Source organism: Sus scrofa, chromosome 7 (genome assembly GCF_054392235.1).
Source record: "Sus scrofa isolate SSC_HxYL_T2T_F1_AM1 chromosome 7, Sscrofa_HxYL_maternal_Yorkshire_Landrace_v2.0, whole genome shotgun sequence".
Taxonomy (NCBI): Eukaryota; Metazoa; Chordata; class Mammalia; order Artiodactyla; family Suidae; genus Sus; species Sus scrofa.
In genome coordinates this window covers 107,081,274-107,101,505 of record NC_139389.1, presented here as the reverse complement: position 1 = coordinate 107,101,505, position 20,232 = coordinate 107,081,274, and the positions used below count along the sequence as shown (strand labels likewise).

Below are 20,232 nucleotides of genomic sequence, written 5' to 3'. Positions count from 1 at the left end.
TGGGCCAGGAATGTAAAAGAGGTTGGCAATGAAGGGAACTTGAAGGGGTGAAGGAGGGGTATGATGAATCGCTGGCACGAATGCTCATGTTGAAACTTCTGCTTGGCTGGGTTATGGGTTCAGAGAGACTGGCAGTTTGCAATCCTGCAAACTTCTTTAGTTAAAATGGATTGTGCTCCCTCCGTAGATGTCAACCTTTCATCCATAATTGAAAAATAGATCAATACGTGTTGACCACATACTGTTACTTTGCATAATGACCCTTCAGTTATTGGTTCGCTTTAGGTTGCTGATCAATTAATGAATGCCTTCTTTGTTGCAGTACTGTGCTAGGTTTTGTGGGGCATAAAAGAGAAGCCAAGGGAAATTGCAACAAACTTGGGGGGATACTTTCTATGTGCTAGTTGCCAATAGGCTTCTTAACAGATGTTAGCTTGTGAAAGCCATATTTAGTCCTTTCAGGTTAAGACTGTAATTCCTTTTTTACAGAAATGGAAGTTGAGGTTCAGAGAGATGGAGTTGACAAAAGTAGTCACAGCTGCTAAAGCCTGATATTCCCAGTCGAGGATTTTCTGGTGCTAAGACTCTCTCCACGGTGTAAGACATCTTTTCTGTTCATGAGGAAGAGAGACAGGTGGCCGCTGTATTATTTTAGACAAGACCATCTAATTAAGTGCCAAGTTGGTGCAAAATGTGACTATCAGAGGGACTCAGCAAAGGGAGTTGGGAGTGCAGGCTAAGTAGGTCTTCACAGAGAGATGAGTAGAGTCAGGTGGGCAGGGAGAAGGCAGGCTGACAACAATGATGGGAGACGTCTGAGCAAATTCGGACATGAGCGTGACACTAGGTTTGAGGTCTGTGCGGAGATGAGCCCGAATGGAGTGGGGAGGCATGAGGTGGGGGCCTGATCCACAGCAAAGGGAATAGGAACCGTAGGAAGCTGAGGAGCTGTGAGTTCTTGAGCAGGGAAAATGTGATGTTTAGGACAGTTCTGTGAGGATAGCCTCCCTGTGCATGTCAAGAAGTTTGGCTTCTTACACGCTTCTTCACCAGGCTGCCTCTGTGGGTAAAGGATCCTAGCCCTTGTGGGGAAAGGGGGTGATCAGAATCCCTTCTAAAGGACTTGTAACAGAACCCCAGTGTATCCTGTCTTCTGCGTGACACTTGCCCAACTGATGAAAAGGTTCATCTTGCTTAGTAGCAGACAATTCCATGGGCGTTTCCCACTAGGTGTATTCTGAAACCAGAGAAACGGCTATTATATTACTGATTGGTTTGTAATGCATTTGGGGAGGAGTATGGGCCTAGCCTATACTGGAGCTTTTTATCTGAGAGGCCAATAGGAATGTGGGATCAAAAATCTATGATCGGCCTCCTTGTGAAGTGCGAGAAAGGGTTTATTTGAAAAAGTACCCTTTAGACTGAAAGGTCAATGAAGGTCATTGAGAAAAATCAAGGCAACCAGGCTTAGCTTCCAGCCATGGTTTTTGGAGGTAGAAGCTTCTTTTGGTACCGCTATCTGGACACCCTTAGCTGATTTACATGTTGAAGGATGAGGAAGTGGTGAGATTGCAATGCCCTGTCCTCACTTCCATTTCTGTTCCCATGCTCGTATTCCCCACGTCATCTGGTCGATGGAGCCCTCACTGGCCCCTAAGGCTGGGAGAGGTGTAGCCATGTGTGAGGCATATGGATTGTGAGTCCAAAGTCTGTGGGCAATCTTCTTCATGGTGGCCAAGTGTCGTTGGCTCTTCCTGACATGTTGACAGAGAGTGACACTGCACTCTCCTTGCAATCTTCCTGGCAGCCTTGGCAGGGATCACTGTCCCACTTAGCAGATGAGAGACCAAAACTCAGAAGGGTTAAGTGACTTGGTGACCACAGACCTGGTAGAGCCCAGACTCCAGATCTTCTTTCTGATATTTATATGAGTGCATTTGCCATTGCTTGCTCAGTGACCATTGCCTTGGCTTAGGCGTGGCCAAAGGTGGCAGAGCCCTGGACTGAAAAGGTCCTCTGACAGCACGGAATTGCAGCCCACAGTGGGGTAATATCCACCTTCCCTTGAAAAATGATTGGATGCCAGCCCCTGGATCCACCCGTTCCCCTCCCACCTCCATCATCTGGGCAGCGCCTGGGCCTTGTACAGCACTGTCTCACCAAACACTTTTGGAATCACTCTTTGCTTCCTCTGCCTTTGGACTGTAGCGTTGCTGTAGATCGGATACAGCCAATGTTCCGGGGCCGAGTGTTAACTGCATCTGGCTCAATGTTCTGTGTCTGTTTCATGAATCCATCTATATCACCTACCCCCTGGCTTGAAATTTCGCTGGATGCTTCACAGAGAACACCCTAGGCCTGTCTCTAATGGCGCATGGGTCTATCACAGGCAGCCCTCAGACTGGGTTCCGCCCTGCAGAGCCTGAGAAGGTTGGCTTTAAGAGAAGTCTCTGCCTGGTGATTGGCACAGGGAGACAGATCTTCAGAGACAGCAACTTGCCCTCCCTGCTCCCTCTCCATTAATTCCAGGAAACTGCAGCTGCTCGCCCATCCTCCCCCATCCTTCTGGTCTCTCTGCTGTGCTAATCACAGCTCATTTCTGCTGCATGCCTCATTTGGGGGAAGAGCACTCCAGAGCTCCCAAAATGTGAGGAGGGAAATAAGGACGATTGGCCCAATGAGTCAGCCCATAGCCGCTGGAATCACTGTCCCCTTCCCTGGAAGACCCCCGTGCCTTGTCCAGGGCTCCCTGGTGAGAGTTTCCTCTTGGGCTTTTCCTGGGACCACGTGGGGCTGGCTTTGTAAGCCAAGGAGAGAAGGGGAGCCGGGCTCACTGAGCACCAGTTACATGTCATCAGAGGTTCTCTCATCTCCCGATTCCCTTTAACGACCTGTGGTCTTGGGCCCATTTGACAGCTGAGGGAACTGAGGTGGAGAAAGGAGAAGCAGTAGTTTGCCCTTAGCCAGGCAAATGTCTATTTGACTTCAAAGGCCAGGCTTTCTTTCCTGCTTTTTTTTTTTCCTTTCTTTCCTTTTTGACCATTGTCCAGGGAGGGGGGCCCTCCTGCATCCTCTCCTTCCTTCCTTAAATCATACGCTCTGTACTTCTGTTCATTCTTGTTTCCTCTTCTCTGACCTCCTCCTCCTCCGGGAACTTACTTTTTCTTGTAGTAACAGGAGTCCCTCTGGCTCCTGGGCGAATCCATCCTTGCTGGGAGTCGGGTTACCCATTGGCTGGCCAGCATTGTGAGTTTAGCCTGTGCTAAGGAATCCACATTTCCCAGCAAAGGGCAGACTGGGCAGTTGCAAAAGCCAGCTGCCCTGGCCAGGCTGTCCTGTGCCGGGCCGCTCTGGAGGACTGTGGCTGTGAGCCTGTCGGGAGGGGAGCAGAGAGCTCCCTCTCTCTCCCAGGTCAGGTTCTTTTCCTCTCCTGGGACGTCTTTCCCTTCATCACTTCTTTTTTAAGGTCCCCCAGGCATCATTTAATTGACCTGCTTCAAAAGACATTCAGCCTCTGTCTTTGTAACTAAGGAACCCAACCTGGCATTGGTCAGATGAACTCAAAAGTTCCAGGGTGCCATTTCAGTGAGAATGTGATGTTTTAAAATATGACTTTTTTTTTCCTCCCCATGCTCCTGTCTTATCACCACTCTGCAAACAGAGGAATGTTTCTTAGGAGAGTGCCCCTTCTGTGATAGCCTTGAGGGCTGTCCCTTCTGGAAACTTCTCCCTCCCAGAAGGCTGTGGAAAAGGGAGCTGGGCGCAGAGCAGACAGTACCCAGGAGTATTTTGGCCCCAGGGTTTTGATGTGTGTTCATCCTTCCAGAAGGCAGGGTCAGGGAGGAGTCAGCTGGTGAGGCCCCAGAGGCTCTGGTTTGCTGTGGGGGCTGAACAGGAGCAGGGGGAGCCCTGGGAAGAGGACACCAAGATGGCAGCCACCCTCCCTCCCCCGGAATGTTCTCAGGGGCCAGTCCATGCTGAGGAAAGACTTAGGAGGGCTGGGTGAGAGTCCCAGCCCTGCTGCCACCTTGTCCTGCCACCCTGGGCCCATCGCTTCATCATTTGGGGGCTCAGTTTCTTTGTACTTTTTGAGGAAGGGGTGAGGCTCACTCTGGGGCTGACAGTCAGAGGCTCAGGTGGATTAGGTCAGGAACATGATTTCACGTTATCCTGGGTTGCATTTTCACTGTGGCTTTTTGGAGGTCAGGTTTTTAAGCCCCCGGGGTTGCTTCAGTGGTGGAAGTTTCAGGCACTGTTACAGGGGTCTCTGGAGGGGCGATGGCCGCTTATACTCCATCCCCACCCCCTGCCATCCTTGACCCAACATGACCACTAATCATGTCTTGGAGGTCGATGCCTCCTTTGTCCTCTCTCTGTCCATCCACATTGGTGACTCCCCTGACCCCTGACTCCATCCCCCTCTTCTCCTCTTTGAAGAGGCAGATAGAGAACCAGCTGGGTTAGGGTTAGACAGGGCATCTTTCCCATGGGTCCCGGCACCTGCGGGGTGCACACCTGTCGAGAATCACTGGTCCCTCCCAGCGCTGACCTTCCAGAGTCAGGCCCAACCACCCCATCCCGAGGCCCATTTCAGATGAGGCTGCATTGGCCCCATAGTCTGCCCTGTCCTCAGCGGTGAGGCACAGAGAAGAGCCTTCAGACCTGATCCCATAGAGGAGGAGACGGAGACACAGGAGAGTCATTGCCAAGACCTCGGGCTCTGGGGGCCAAGCGGGGTGCTCCCTGCCTTGCCTCCATCACCCCCGCCCCCACCATCCAGGCTCTGTTTCTCCCCTAGCTAATTAACTTCTTTGCCCTTTAAGCCCTTCCAGTTCCTCCCCTTTAACTCTGTGAGGGCGGGATTTGGAGGTGGCCTTGACCTGGTTTTACCCTAGGATAATTCGGGAGTGCTTTTAATCCCACGTCCTAGATTAGCTGCCAGGGCTGGGGACAAGCAGTTCCCCCAAATCCTCACACCGCTCTGCTGCGTCCTCAGGTTCCCCTCAAGGGCATCCTGGAGTGTGGACAGGGGACAGTGGGTGGTGGAGAGCACAGCAGGACCTCGGTGCAGGTGGGCAGCCCTCTGACTTGGGAGGCCCATGATAGTCAGTGCTTTCTAGGGAGGGGGGGGTGCTGCTTCTCAGGCCCCCCAGCACCCCCCTGTGTCAGGAGAAGGTCTCTCCCCACTGCCTGTTTCCCGTGGCTCAGGGGTATGGTGCTTACCCTGGTGGAGGTTGGGATAAGCTGTGGGTTTGCATCGTGCTTCTGCCACCCCCTTCCAAGGTGGCCTAGGATTCAATCCCTGGCCCAGTGCAGTGGGTTAAGGATTCAGCGTTGCTGCAGCTATGGTGTAGGTCACAGTTTGGATGTGACCCCTGGTCCAGGAACTTCCATATGCCATGGGTGCAGCAAAAAAAAAGAATTCAATTAGGAAGTGTGTTCAAAATGCCTGGCACCCAGGAAGCACATTGATAAATGGTGGCCATTAGTAGTAATAATACTAATACCCTTCTAGCAAAGACTCAGAGGATTGAGTTTCTGCATCTTGTTAAGAATTCAACCAGAATTCTGGTTGTGTCTCTTGAATAAGCAAGGACCAAATTCTCTGTTTTCGTGACCAGAATCTCTGCAAGTGTTCTTACACTCATGCGCTTGCCCAGTGCTTCCAGCTGCCTTCTTGTCTCCCACCTCTTTCTTTGTCTCCTTTCCTCTTCCTCAATTCCTTCACCTAAGACTTACTAATTCGTTCTCTTCTCACTTTCTCCTGTCTGTTCTCATGATTCTGGAACCTGTGGTGACCTTTTTTCTTTACTTATGCATGATCCAAAATGCTTTCTGGAGAGTTCCCATCATGGCTCAGTGGTAACAAACCCAACTAACATCCATGAAGACTCGGGATCGATCCCTGGCCTCGCTCGGCGGGTTGAGGATCCAGCGTTGCCATGAGCAGTGGTGTAGTTTGCAGATATGACTTGGATCCCGCGTTGCTGTGGCTGTGGTGTGGGCTGGCAGCTGTAGCTCTGATTGGACCCCTAGCCTGGGAACCTCCATAGGCCGCAGGTGCGGCCATAAAAAGAATAAAAAAGCAAAACGCATTTTGGGCGTTCCGAAAGCTGGTGTCATCAGCTTTTCCGCTTGCTGTGAGTTCCACCTCCCACCTCTGCAAAGATACTACAGTCCCCAGCTGCAGGCTCCCTTCCTCTCCGCAGGGTCCCCACCACTCCTTGAGATGGGAATTTTCCCACAGTGATCTTTTGCCATTTTGGATCTTTCTTACTTTCTATTCTTTGGGCTCCCAACCACTTGCACGTGGATGTATGAGTCTGACACAGGGGAGAGGTCTTTGCTGGAGATATCCATTTGGGAGCGACAAGTGTGTAGATGATATTTAGGGGAGGTGAGTCTAACTAGATGAAAAGAAGAGTCTTGAGTAAGGAGGCAGATCCAGTAAAGGAGACAGAGGAAGGGCAGCCAGGGAGGAGGGAGGAGGGCAGGGGAGTGTGCAGGGGAGTGTGAGAGAGGGTGCAGAAAGGGGGACAGAGAGCACTGGCCTTTGCAAAGAGTTGGGCTAAAAAGAGGAACAGGACTTGGGTCCTCCATGAAGGGGGTACTTGGTCTCTTTGAAAGCCAGGCTCCTTTGTAGCCTATTTGTATGCTGGTAGGACACTTGAGGAGAGAGAGAGAAATTGATGATGCAAGAGGGAATTCTAGCAGGAACAGAGTTCTTGGGCAGGTGTGAGAGGTTGGGATCCAGGTGCCAGGAGGAGCTGGAAGAGTTGGTTCTGGTGACAGGAGGGAGACAAGCACAGGGAAGCAGGTGCAGAGAAGCAGGTGCAGGGAGGCGGGTGTGAGCACGTGGAGAAGACAAGGACGTTTGACTCTTATTACTTATATGTTTTCTCAGCTCAATCAGAAGAGTGTGACATTCTCATAAGGTGTGTAGTGGTATCTCATTGTCATTTGGATTTATAATTCCCTAATGATACTTGAAGTTGGCCATCTTTCCATGTGCTTGTTTGTTATCTGCAAACTCTTTGGTGAGATGTCCTCTTGGCTCTTTTGCCCATTTTTCTCATCGGGTTGTTCATTTTTTATTGTTAAGTTGGAGCCTTTTCAAAAATGAAGTAAAATAAAAATAGGTTCAAAAAAAAATAAATCAGAAGAGTGTGAGGAGAGGATGTGGGGGACCTGAGACGGAGAGATGTGGGAGAATGTTTGACCAGGGAAAGATGGGGCACTGCCAAGATTGATGGTCGTGTTTGGTGAGACCGGCTAGTTCAGTGGTGTGATTTTCTCGCTTGGGTTCAGCAGGGAGCAGATGGAAGGTTGGGCTTAACTGGAGTTGGGATGAGCAGGAATGAGAGAGAAAAGGGTAAGCAGATAGATACAAGGGTGTGATTTTAGGGGTGGATATGGCCGCGTCTGGATATGGGTGTATGAGAGGCCAGTGACAGAGAGGGAGGTAAGTGGTAAGAAGTAGTGAGGTCAGCGGGTTGGAGCCTCCTCGGATCCCACGAGTTGATGGTATCTTCAATAAGCTAAGACCACGCTAGCTATTACTAGCTGTGCTCTTTTGATTTTGGCTCTGGTATATCCCTCTTAAGATAGTTGAATAGACACTAAAATAGAAGATGGTGCAAAGCAATGCTTGTTCTGGGGCTATTGGATTCACTCATCATTCAATGAGTGTGTTTTAATTAGGTTGCAAAGGTCTTCAATGGTTCATAATGACACAGTAGAAATGGCATCTTACTTCCTTCCTACCGAGTTGGATCAGTCCCACAAACCCTGGAATGGGCACTTGTGCTTGTTCTTACTGGCACAAAGGGAATGTTCAAGTGCTTTGTGGTCTGAAAGGCCTTATCTTGGGGAGCGAGTCTATGTTGCCCATCTCAGGTGCTAATAGGAAGCTAAGGCCTCCTGTTTATGCACAAGACCCCGAGATCTCTGGCAAACAAAACTGCTATCAGAGGAGTTCCAGTTGTGGTGAGGTTGTGGGTTGGATCCCTGGCCTCGCTCAGTGGGTTAATGATCTGGTGTTGCTGTGGCTGTGGTGTAGGCCAGCAGCTACAGCTCTGATTCAACCCCTAGACTGGGAACCTTCATATGCTGTGGGTGTGGCCCTAAAAATACAAAAGACAAAAGACAAAAAACAAACAAAAAAACGCCAATCAACTGCTATCAGGAAGATGGTTTATGTCTGGATACTGGCTAGTATGATGTCCTTTGTATCCAACAATCACAGGACTGTCTGAAGCACTTAAGAGTATGTTGACAGTAGACCCTGAGGTTGAGAGAAACTCAGAATTTCTGGGAATGGGAACAGAGGTTTATTTGTTAGTGCCAAAACAAAGCAGAAGAGTGAAAAAACCTTGCCCTAAGAATGTTTTCCATGTTAAAAAAGCAGAAGCACATACGCTATTGCTGTGATCCTCGCAATAAAAGGATGAGGTGGGCAGGAAGGGTCGTGGGGCCCTCCTATGACCAAGGGTGAACTCAAGGTCAGAGTTACTGGTGAACTTGCCCATGGTCCTACACACCTGCATCACGGCACGTCTTGCTGGCATGCAGGAGCCTTGAGCAGAGTCTAGGAAGCAGAGGTCACCAAGTGCAGCCCAAGGAGCTCTGCATCAGGAGCTGCATGTTTAAAATATCTCCCGGGTCCTCTCAAGCTGGAAAGCCACTGGGTCACAAGAATGGCATTGCCATGGCCTGGGGAAGTGGGAAAACCGGCAGCTGATATTTCCTCTCTGAGGTCTTTATTCTCCAGAGGAAAAGGATTTGATTCCCCCTTGGGCAAGGAGAGTGAAAGAAGAGGGTTCTTGGGATTGTGTTGAAGGAAGGAGCAGACAATGGTCTTCAGGGCGATTGAGGGACTGGGCAGAGGGTGCCCCAGTGGTTAAGAACTTGAACAAGGGAAACTGATTTAGATCAGCCCACATGGGGGCCTTGTCAACAAAGCGGCTTGCAACTTGCCATACTTGTTTTAGCCATGGAGTTCTGCCCTTGACTGTGGCCATGAGGGGCTTTGGGGGGAGGCCAGGGGCATCCTTCCTGATGTCATTCTTAAAGGCAGCATGCTATGGGTGCATGGGGTGTGGTAAGACAGTTTGCCCACTTTGGTTTCCTTGTCTGTGTTGGAGAGCAGAAATGTCATCAAGGAAGTGGGTTACCTGGGCCAGACTTGAAAGATGAGTAGGAGTTCCAAGAGCAGGCCCAAGTGGAGGTGATATTACATGGATCCTTTTACTCATCTAGGAATTGAGAGCTTCACTCATTCAGTGAGAGTATTTTTGATGGTGAGGTGAGGAGGGAAGTCAGGTTAGAGAGAAGGAAGACTGGGTGGGTATCCCAGAAAAGGAGGGGGTGAATTTAGGGCAGTGCATCTTGTTCAAATGCAGATTTAGGTCCATAGGTCTGGGGGTGTTTCTAACAAGCCCCCCCAATGATACTCATGCTGCTGGTTGGTGGACCACCCTTCACCTAACCAGAGTGTAGACTGTGTGCTTGACAGCTGGGCTGTGAAGGGGAGTTGAGACACAGGACCAAGAGACCTTGGTGTGCAAAGGTGTGAAGTGCAGAAAGAGCAGGGGGGTTGGGGGTGGGGCGGGGAGGGGAGGATTATGGCAGGTACTTTCCCATGAGACTGTCAAATAGGGTGTAGAAGTGGTTGGGTCAGTGGTCATGAAAGAAGATGAATCTAAAAAAGGCAGTTGTGACTGGGCAGCAAAGAGGCTTGTCATGCTAAGGAGCTTACTCCCTGCCTGGGTGAGAAAGACATAGGAATTACTTGAGGAGGGGTGGGTTAGTACCTCATAATTGATGAAGTAGAGAAAAACATTTATCACTATTAAAAACACTTCTATTTATTTATTTATTGGTCTATTTAGGGCTGCGTCTGCAGCATATGGAGGTTCCCAGGTGAGGGGTCAAATCGGAGCTATAGCCACTGGCCTACACCACAGCCACAGCAATGGAAGATCCAAGCCGTGCTTGCAACCTACACCACAGCTCATGGCAATGCCAGATACTTAACCCACTGAGCGAGGTCAGGAATCGAACCCGCGTCCTCATGGATGCTAGTCAGATTTGTTTCTGCTGAGCCATGATGGGAACTCCCCAAACACCTCTTTTTAGAAAGGGTCTTCCAGACGATTTTCTGTGAACACAGAAATACATGACCATAGGAATACTGTCTGTTAGTCCAACCCCTAAACAAGGCCCCCCCTCTGGTTTGTGGTCCTAGTTGTTTTGAGAGGATCTCTCACTCACAGAAAGGGAAACAGCAGTTAAGTATCTCTTTGGTGACCTGCTTGCAGTTTGAATACTTAATTCTCACATGAGACTTTTAACCTACTAAGCTTAACAGCTTCTGGCTCAGAGGTGGCAACTCTCTTTCTCCCTGTGTGCAAACCATAGACTGGTCATGGTTGATTGGAGTGCTGCGTTGAGAAGGATCCCAAGGTCTCAGCCACCAGGAGTGCAGAGAAAGTTGCACTGGGTGTTGATGTCCACCGTGTCACGGGATGGAATAGTGGCACAGGTACTGAGCTCACTCTGAAGGGACGTCAGATTTCTGGTGATGAATATTCTAAGTCTCTCACATCTATTCTCCGGGTGAACCAGAGCCATTTCAGAAATGCTCAGGGCCTTAATTTCCCTGGTTATGGAATTGTCTTGATCACCACTTACCCAGAAGAGTTTTGGGAATCTCCAAACAGTTATGAGGCTTTTGTCCACACTTACGATGTACCAGGAAAGGCTCTCCTTTTGCATTACCCCAGTATCGATGGGTGTTTTTGTACTGAATATACTGCGTGTCTTAGGGCATTATTTCTATTAAATCTGAAGACAGATGCTGGTAACTGGAAATAGCCATTGATTTGCTTTCTCTTGTACTATCTCAGCTCCCTAATTTATCCAGAGGGGGGAAAAAAAAATAAAATCGTCTCCTCTAGTTTTCTAAACAAACAGCGAGATCAATTCTCATTCATGAATTTGTTGGATAAATATTTGTTTGATTGTAAGGAAAAGTCAGATTAATCTTAGATGAGAATTTGGCTGCTGGAAAATGATCTATGAGTGGGACTGAATGCCCAAAGATGCAGGGCAAGTGTGGAGCTCATGGTGCCTTTGTGTTGGGGGTTGGAAGCAAATGCTGAACTAATACAAGGCCAGACAGATGGTGCTGGGTTTTGCTGTACTTCCCTGGAGCCCAAAGATGTTTCTCCTTTAAGTAGGGTTGGTACAGCATGATTTTTGTTTTGTTCTTGTTGAGACTGTTGAAGGATATCATGGGTTCAAGGAGCCTGGATGAGCAGCTTCAGGGGAAGCTGGTTGTCACCACCGCCATTCTCATTTTTCATTCTCCTGCCATCACAACTTGGAAAGTGGATTAGCGACTTGGGGGAATTGAAGGGTGAAGGGGGAAAATAATTAAAAGGAGTGGCGAACCCTTGTTGAGGCTTCTGGGGGGAAGCCAGGGGGATAGGGTTGTGGGCATCTTGACTGTGGTGCAGTCTGGTGAATGCAAAAATGGGGTCCTTTCTTGCTGCCTTTTGTTCTCCTAAATAAAGTGAAGAACATTTCTATCCTTTCTCGACTGACAATATAACTGAGATCTCCGGGGCTGATGTGAAAATTGGCTTTGGATGCCAGATGTCTTTTTGTGCTTCTCACAGAGGCTCTCCTGGGGGAGTGGTGACGGGCTGTCCATTCAGGGTAGCTCCATGTGGGATAATGGCCCAGAAGTCTGAGTAGGAGGATGAGGTGGGGAGAGGGAAAGGACACTCCCCCCCCCACACACACACACTCCAGCCTCTGGGAGAGGAGCTGTGGCCAATGAGGTTAGAGGACCTCTGTCGAGATTCTCAGGAGCCAAAGCCCAATAATGCCACCACAGGCTGCCGACCTACTTCCGGCAGCCTCCAGGGCCCCTTTGTGTGGGCTGGACTGGCTCACTCCTGGGCCACTCTTCCCCAGGGTTTTCCAGGATTAGTCACTGCCAGATGGTGAGGACACGTTGCCCTGCCTTGTGTGAGCAAGCCTGGCTTCCTGAGGGAATTCGCTCGAGGCGTGGAACATTGAGGCCCCAAAAGGCCTGAGGGGAGAGCCAGTCAGCTTTGTGTGGTATGAACTGAGGAAACTGAGGCACAGAGAAACGCAGTGACCTATATTACTATGCCCTAGCCAACTCCTTGTGAATAAAAGGGGGAAATGCTCTTATATTTAACAGCTTAAAATAACTCAAGTTAGGCCACTGCATTTGGGTTGGCCATCTTGGATCATGATGTGGTGAGAGACCGCGTGGGAAGTTGAGTCCAAAGGGCTCAGGGGGTGAAGACAAGGCTACTAGCCCTGGCTCCACGACTTGCTCTCTGCCTGAGCCATTCTGAGTCTGTTTCCTCACCTGTAAATCAGCAGTATTTCTATCTGTCCTGCCTGCCTCACAGGATTATCATGGGGAATCAAAGGAAACCAGTGAATAGAAAGATGTTCACTTGAAAATGTTAGAAGAATTATCATTAAATCTCCAAGCATTGCTTTCTTTAGGCCAAAATACTGGCTGTATGTTGCTTCTCTGTTCATATCACTTTGTGGAATTTCCAAGAAGTCCCTGACTTTCTTATATGGGAGACTTGTTCCAGAGAACCTACATAGAGAGGTTGTTGGGAGTTCCCGTCGTGGCGCAGTGGTTAACAAATCCGACTAGGAACCATGAGGTTGCGGGTTCGGACCCTGCCCTTGCTCAGTGGGTTAAGGATCCGGTGTTGCTGTGAGCTGTGGTGTAGGTTGCAGACGCGGCTCGGATCCTGCGTTGCTGTGGCTCTGGCGTAGGCCGGTGGCTATAGCTCCGATTGGACCCCTAGCCTGGGAACCTCCATATGCCGAGGGAGCGGCCCAAGAAATAGCAAAAAGACAAAAAAAAAAAAAAAAAAAGAGAGGTTGTTGGAGGTGAGAGAGAGGCCCGGGAAGATGGAAGGAGGGTGGAGCAGGGAGAGGGTGAGGATAGAGGTCAAGACTGGAGGCCAAAGAAAGCAGCCTCTGCAGTGGAGAGTTCCCCTCTCGTCCACACTGTGCAGACAGGTTAGGCCCAGGAAGCTGCAGACGTAGTCTTGCCCCAGGGTGAGGTTTCACACCTATTCACTCTTTTTTTTAGTCATCCCCACACTGTTGTGTAAATTACCTTAGTTCCCACTATTAGTTCTTTTAAAGAAGATTCATTTAAAAAGTAGCAGCCCTACTTGGAGGAGAGGAAATGAGATAAAATCCCAGCCCCCACCTCCACCCTTCACCCCTCACCCTGGTGCTGGGCCTTGCTGTGGCTGGGACTCTGCCTCAGCAGGAGTCCTATCAAGTGCCTGGCCTTTCTAGAACCTTTCCACAAGACCCCTTACTGTTTCTTCTTTGCCACTTTTTGATCATCTGTGGCTGCATAATAAATTACCCCCAAAGACAGCAGCCTAGAACAACAAACATTGATATTATGGCATAGTTTCTGAGGACCAGGATTCTGAGAATGGCTCAGCTGGGTGGTTTTGGTGCGTGTTTTCTCATGAGGTGGTGGCCAAGATGTTGTATGGGGCTGTGGTCATCTCAAGGCTTGACCGGAGCTGAGGGAGTTGCTGCCAAGCTCATTCACAATGTGTTGATTGGCCTCAGCTCATCTGGATCTCAGTTCCTTACTGGTTGATGGCCAGAGGCCAGGCTCAGTTCCTTGCTGTGTGGGCCTTTCCATAGTGCTGCTTATGACATAGCAGCCGACTTTTTTCAGAGTGAGCAGGAAGAGGGAGTGATAGAGGGAGGGGAACAGAGAGAGAGAGAAAAAAAAAACCAAAATGGACACCTGAGTCTTTTTATAATTTAGTTTCCAAAGCTGCATATTGTCGCTTCCTTTTTACTGTGTCTGTTAAAACAAATCATTCGATGTTTGGGGAATAGCCTCTCCACCTCTTGAAAAGAAGAGGATCAAAGAATTCAATGGCATTTTTAAAGAGCATCACAGCAACCAACATTACTGCCTGGCAATCATTTCCATCCTCTATACTCTTCCATCTGACTTGCAATGCTGCTGTCCTGCCTGCGGCACCACTGTCCCTCCTGGATCTGGCCGTTCTTGGAGAATATGCAGGGTCACTTGACCAGACTCGAGCTGTGTGGGAGAAGCCTCCACCAGGACTTGCCCCAGCCTTGCAGGCAGGGCTCTGACATCTGGGACCAAAGAGCTTCAATCCAAGGTCAGAAGGAAAGAACTGGCTTTCAGAGATGTGATACATCTCCTAGGGAAAGGATGGAAAGTGATGCTGCTAGGACCTAGCTTTGGCCATGGGGCCTACATCGAAAAGTGACCCTGGAGTTCCCATTGTGGTTCAGTGGGTTAAGAACCCAACATAGTGTCCGTGAGGATGCAGGTTTGATCCCTGACCTGGCCCAGTGGGTTAAGGATTGACTGTGGTGTAGGCCAGCAGCTTCAGCTCTGATTCGACCCCTAGCCCGGAAACTTCCACATGCCACAGGCGAGGCCCTAAAAAGATACAAGAAAAAAGTGACTCCTGTTATCAATGAATGGAATCAGATAAAGGCAGTATTCCTAAGACTATTTTGTGTGGTATTTCCAAATTTGAGCCTGACAGGCAAAGCCCGTGGAAGGAGAAGCCTGTTGTGAGCTGGTCCTGGTCTACTGTTGAATTCTTCCCTCCACAACATTGAAACCACCCAGTCGTCCAGAGAGGCATGAGGGTCCACCACTCCTGGGGATCACTTTATCCAGTTCTAATCAGCAGTGACTCTCAGAGTAATACATTCTCTTCAGTTCTTATGTTACTTCATCTCTGCCTTGATGGGGGGGACCATCCCTTCCTCCAACTTCTCAGATGCCATGAAGGGCTCTCTCCAGGTTCTCCTCCTCCTGTGACCACATCCCCTCTGTCTTCCTCACTGCGTTCTCTTCTCGATGCCCTTCCATGTCTTCTGTTCCAGTGGTTACCTTCCCCCCTCCTCCCAATGAGGTCCTTTTTATTTTTCACTCTGTGTTCTCTCCCTGAATATCTCACCAAGTACCATGGCTTCATCTGCCACCCTCACCTGATGATTTCTAAATTTTGTTTCCAATATGTTTCTACATTTGTTCTCTCTCCTCAGTATAGACCCATATTTTCTCACCTGACCCCTAGAATCTCTACTGACTGTCTCATCACAACAAATGCAATATGCCAACCTGGAATCTACTGCTACTCTCTGCAAACCTGTTGTCTCCATCTCACCTAATTATGCTGTGGCCCAAACTAAGAATCTTGGTGTCATTTTTTGACTTCCCTCATACCCATGTCCAGGCAGGAATCATGTCCTATTGACTAATTCTACCTCTCAAATGTTCCCTACATTTATCACCATGATTACTAGGCTGGTGCTAGGCTAGTACCCCACCAGAACATAAACTGCATAAGAGTAGGAGTTTTGTCTGGATTTTTCACTGTTTGGCACCTCCCACAGTGCCTGGAACATTTTAAGTGCTCAGAAAAAACTTAAAAAAAAAAATGGATATTGTAACTGGTCATCTTGCCCTAGCTGTCTCTACTGTATCTAACCTCTGTCCTACCACTGTCGTCTCTCTAAGGCATGGGTACAAGAAAATCAGGTCCATGCTTAAAAAACTCCAAGGATTCCTCACTGCTTACAGAGTCAAATTGAAATCAGTATACCTGTATAAGGGGCCCTTCACAGTCTAGCATTGTCTTTTGCTGCTCCCCCTTTCCCCTGCTCTTCTTGGGCTACTCTGCTTTGCCTGAATGAACCATGTACCTTACATTTCTTGTAATTTCCTCTCCCGTAATTCTTTTTACTCTTTTTTTTTTTTACTTGGAAAACTCCTATTCATCCTTCAAGGCCCACCTCAAATACTATCTCCTCTCAGCGGCTTTCCCCAAACTCCTCATTATTTGTGGCTTCTCCATTTGTAAGCACTTTATTAATTTCCATGTTATAGCACTCATTAAGTTGTATTATAGTCATTTAAATATGTATATAACCTGTAATAGTTATCTCTTGCTACATAATAGATTACTCCAAAATGTAACAGCTTAAAACATAAATATTTATTATCTCATAGTTTGTATGGATCAGGAATCTAGGTGTGGTTTAGCTGAGTGCCTTTGCTTTTTTGGTTGTTTTTTTTGGGGGGGCACCAAGTTATTTTATTTGAAGGAATGGTACTAAGGAAAGAACAAGTAGATGTTTTGGTATGACTTATAGAAAAGGTAAAGTTAGCCTAAACAAATATGCACTGCTTTGGTGACCAGATAAATCACCCAGTGGCTATGGGAAGCCAGCTTAAGGCTTAGCTCTCATTATCACTGTTTCCCGATGATGTGCTTATCAAAGAGATACTCTGCCATGCCAGATTTGGGGGCCCCCATCTTGCACAAATTTGTTATGTGGTTACTCAATTCTTTGATGGATTTTCCTCCTCATTCAAGTAATGAGTCTCAAATGAAGTCATACATATGGGGGTCACTTTTTTTTTTGTAGGTGGTCAGTTTGTGCAGTTCCAGTAGTGACTGGTCCACACTTTTATCCATGTGCAGTACACATTCCATTGCTTTCAGCCCATTCTCCCAGTCATCACAGTTTGGTTTCTTGATAGTTTGAAGGAAAATTCAGCCACCTTGATTCTGCAGCTTCATCATTTTCTCAGCATAGTCCCTCTCTTACAAGATTGGTGAAGAAAATATTTGGAAAACCCACATTACTTGTGGTCAGAATAGTATGACACGGACAAGTAGATGTAGGAGGCATAAAGCTCAAGGTTGATCTGGTGGTTGATGGTGGCCTCTGAGTCCTGGTGGTAGTTCCAGTGCATCTGCAAGGGGAATACGGTTGAGATGTGGGCAGCTGAGAGGCAGAAGTGGCAGTGGTGATCTCTTATGAAGTTGCAGTCAGGTCATCATTCAGGGTTGTTGTCTCATCTGAAGGCTTGACTAGGAGAGGATCCAATTCCAAGTTCACTTTCATGGTTTTTGGCAGAACTCATTTCCTCCTAGGCTGTGGGACCGAGACTTCTCCGAGGACATCTCACAACACAGCAGCTGAGTTCCCTTAGAGCAAGTCAGTGAGAAAGCATAAGACAGTGTCAAAGATGAAAGCCACTGTTGTTTATAACTTGATATTAGGAGTGACATCCCATCACTTCTGTCATAGTCTACATGCTAGAGGTGAGTCAGTAAGTCCAGCCCACCCTGAAGGGAAAGAATTACACAAGCTTATGAATACCAGGAGAGGGGGATTGTCGGCGGTCACCTTGGAGGCTGCCTATCACATCTCCCAAAGCTGAGCTCCTCAAGGCAGGATCCATGCCTCATTCATCTTTGAAATTTCAGCACCTAGTATGGTTCCTGGCAGGTGTAGGTGCTCAGCAAATTTGGTCAAATTCAGTAGAATTACTTTTCTATAAGAGCCTGATCACAATAAAGTGAATTGCAAAGTCAGAAGAACCCTCAAGATTAGACTAAAAATGGTTAAAAAAATAAAGACAAAGCGTCTAAGACAAAGAGGACACACTATCGGTCCTCTATTTGTAGGCACTTTTATGATTGCTTCCCAGTCTCATGTGGAAAAGGACAGAAAAGCAAGCAAATGTCTTTTTCCTTCTAACTTGGTACAACTCTGAAATATTTTTGAAAGAATGGACTGCCATCTGAAAGCTCCTCAGACAATTTGAGACTTAGACCACCTGTGACTCCATCCTCCAATTCACGGAAGATCAGCAGTTAGAGGATCACAGATAATCAAGGTTCACAAATCACTGCTCTTTTTCCACCAGGTACCCATCAATTATACCATAAATCCTCCAGGACCAGGTCTCTGATCTGAGCAACAATTTCTTCTTCAGGCGCACTTTTGTAAAGAAAACCCAGAGCCTTTAGCCAGTGCCCATGGACATCTGCTCATGATATCCAAAAGATCTGAAATGCACAGCCAATGTCAGGGATTCACGTCAAATACAAGTTTGAGCTCTGGACAATGACTCAGACTGGTCTCCATACACTGCTGTGGGACAAGCATCACTTGTAGATGGTTGCCTACGATCTACAATTCCAGCTAAGAATTCAGAAGGGTCAACCTGAGTTGCTCATGTTGACGATCTTCTTCTTCCATTCCCTGCTTGGCAATATCTGCCTACTGTCACACAAGCAGCTCAACCCAGATCTAATATTGCTCACGGGTGAAGCCTTACCCAAGGCCTCTGCTGCTTGCAGATTCATTGACAACCCATTTTTTTAGGCCCAACTTACTGCATGGGGGTGGATAGTGTGGTTGATGAAAATTGCTTTTGGTTTCTAGATTTCTTGTGATTTCTGTCATGGTATTGGACAAGGAGTGGTGTAGTTCAGTTAAAGAGTTGCCAGGAATTCTAGCAGAACTAACTGATTATTTAAATTTGCTTCTTAGTTTCTTTCACTTTGAGTTTCAGCTGGAAAGCTTTAGAAGGCTTGTTTATTCCATCAATCAGATGGGCAATTTGGGATCAAGAGTGTCTCTAAAAATAGTCTTTATGGGTGGTGTAGACAGAGCCACAGCTTCATGGATAACAGAGTCCTATCCTTTTGTTTAATATATTGTCAAACTAATGCCCAGAGAGGTCAGGTGACTTGTTCAAGGGACTCAGATGCTATAATGTATCTCCAATTGTGGTGCTCGCTCCACGAGAGTAGGTTTTGGTTTTTCTCACTGCTGTATCACCAGTGCCTAGAAGAGTGCCAGCTACACTTATTTATTCAATAAGTACGGTTGAGGAAATTAGTAAATGATCCTTGGTCCTCAGCTGCTATGACTCATTAGGGGCACTGGAATCATTACTGTGGCTCTTGACATCTTTCTGGTGCTGTGCCTTGGCCCCAACCTGGGCCATTCAGCTATGTTACATCAAACCAGATCAAGGCTATCCCATCCCCTTACTTCACTTTGAGGACCAACCACAATGCCCTCAGGTTTATAGATGAGACTCTACTCAGACTACACTTGACCATGAAAACTTGGGGAACTTCTAGGGCCATTTCAAAATGGCATCATGAATCCTTCACTGTTTAACTTATTAAAAGTGCTCCTGAGTTCTTGCATAAATGTGCTCATTGTGGGTATTGATGATAATTGAAGCAACAATCCCTGTGGCTTGCTCCTGTGTGGTACCTGGGTGGCCTACAGTTTGACGGCTTTAAGGGAGGATAAGCAGACCTCTAAGATGGGTTGAACTCATTGATGGTAAAGTGTTTTAGCCAAGCAAAAATCAGCCAAAGCTCACACCATCATTTATTTTTAACGCATTTTGGTCTTTTTGGTCTGTTTGGTTTTTATCCTTTCTACTCTCTTTCTCTTCTTTGCCCTCTTCGAGGTACCTTAAAAATGAGGGAAAAGGGAGCCATGCAAGTGCCCTTGGAGTGCATCGTGATCATGGATTTTGTAGATGTCTTAGTGTTAGAGGTAACGTCTGGGGCAGATGAGAGGTGAGCCTGCAGACCATTGCAGAAGGTTTACAAAGCAGGGTCGGAGAAGTCATCTGTGTGAGAAAGCTGTGCCTGGGTAACATGCTTGGCATGATATATGTGCACGGAAGTTGAACTCTTGACTGTTTAGAATTGGTTCCCCCTTTTTGCAGATTAAGTTTAATATCTCAGAGCCTCATTCTCTCCACCCAACAAACTGGGTCTCAAAGTGGAGGGGGTTAGACACAGGAAAAGAGGAAAAAAAGAGAGAAAGAGAGGAAAGAAAGGAGGGAGGGAGAGACTGAGACAGAGGGAGACAGAGAGGAGCGAGGGAGAGGGAAGAAATGAGAATGAATGGATTGATGGAGTGAGATGGCTTCCCAAAGTGAGCTATGAATATTTTTTTTCCTCCTAAAATTACTCTTTAGCATGGATGATTCAGATTTGACTGTGCTGTGCATAAATTCTTCAGCTAAAGCTTCTTATATATTTTTGCAGTATGTAAATATTAGAAATTGTATGTGTGTATGAATATAGAGAACTGCTAGACATTTGAGCCAAATTATTTTGTAACAAATGCCTATGGAGACTTGTTTTGGGTGCTATTTCAGATTGGAATTGATCCTACATATTTTATATAATATGATTTCTATAAGCTAGGCATCAGACCAAGGAGCACAATTTGAATTTTGCACTTGCTTGCCTGAGAACCATGGATATTTTGGTTCTCTTTTCCCAAGAAATTAGTTTTTAA

The 20,232-nt window shown here is 47.5% G+C and overlaps 1 protein-coding gene and 1 pseudogene across 9 annotated transcripts in view; one reads left to right on the top strand and one right to left on the bottom strand.

The window, feature by feature from the left end:
* The window catches only part of DPF3 (double PHD fingers 3), a 314,102-nt gene that overhangs the window by 266,463 nt on the left and 27,407 nt on the right, over positions 1 to 20,232 (top strand). The gene's annotated exons all lie outside the window — the stretch shown is intronic.
* LOC146401839 (ferritin heavy chain pseudogene) lies at positions 16,337 to 18,131 on the bottom strand (annotated as a pseudogene).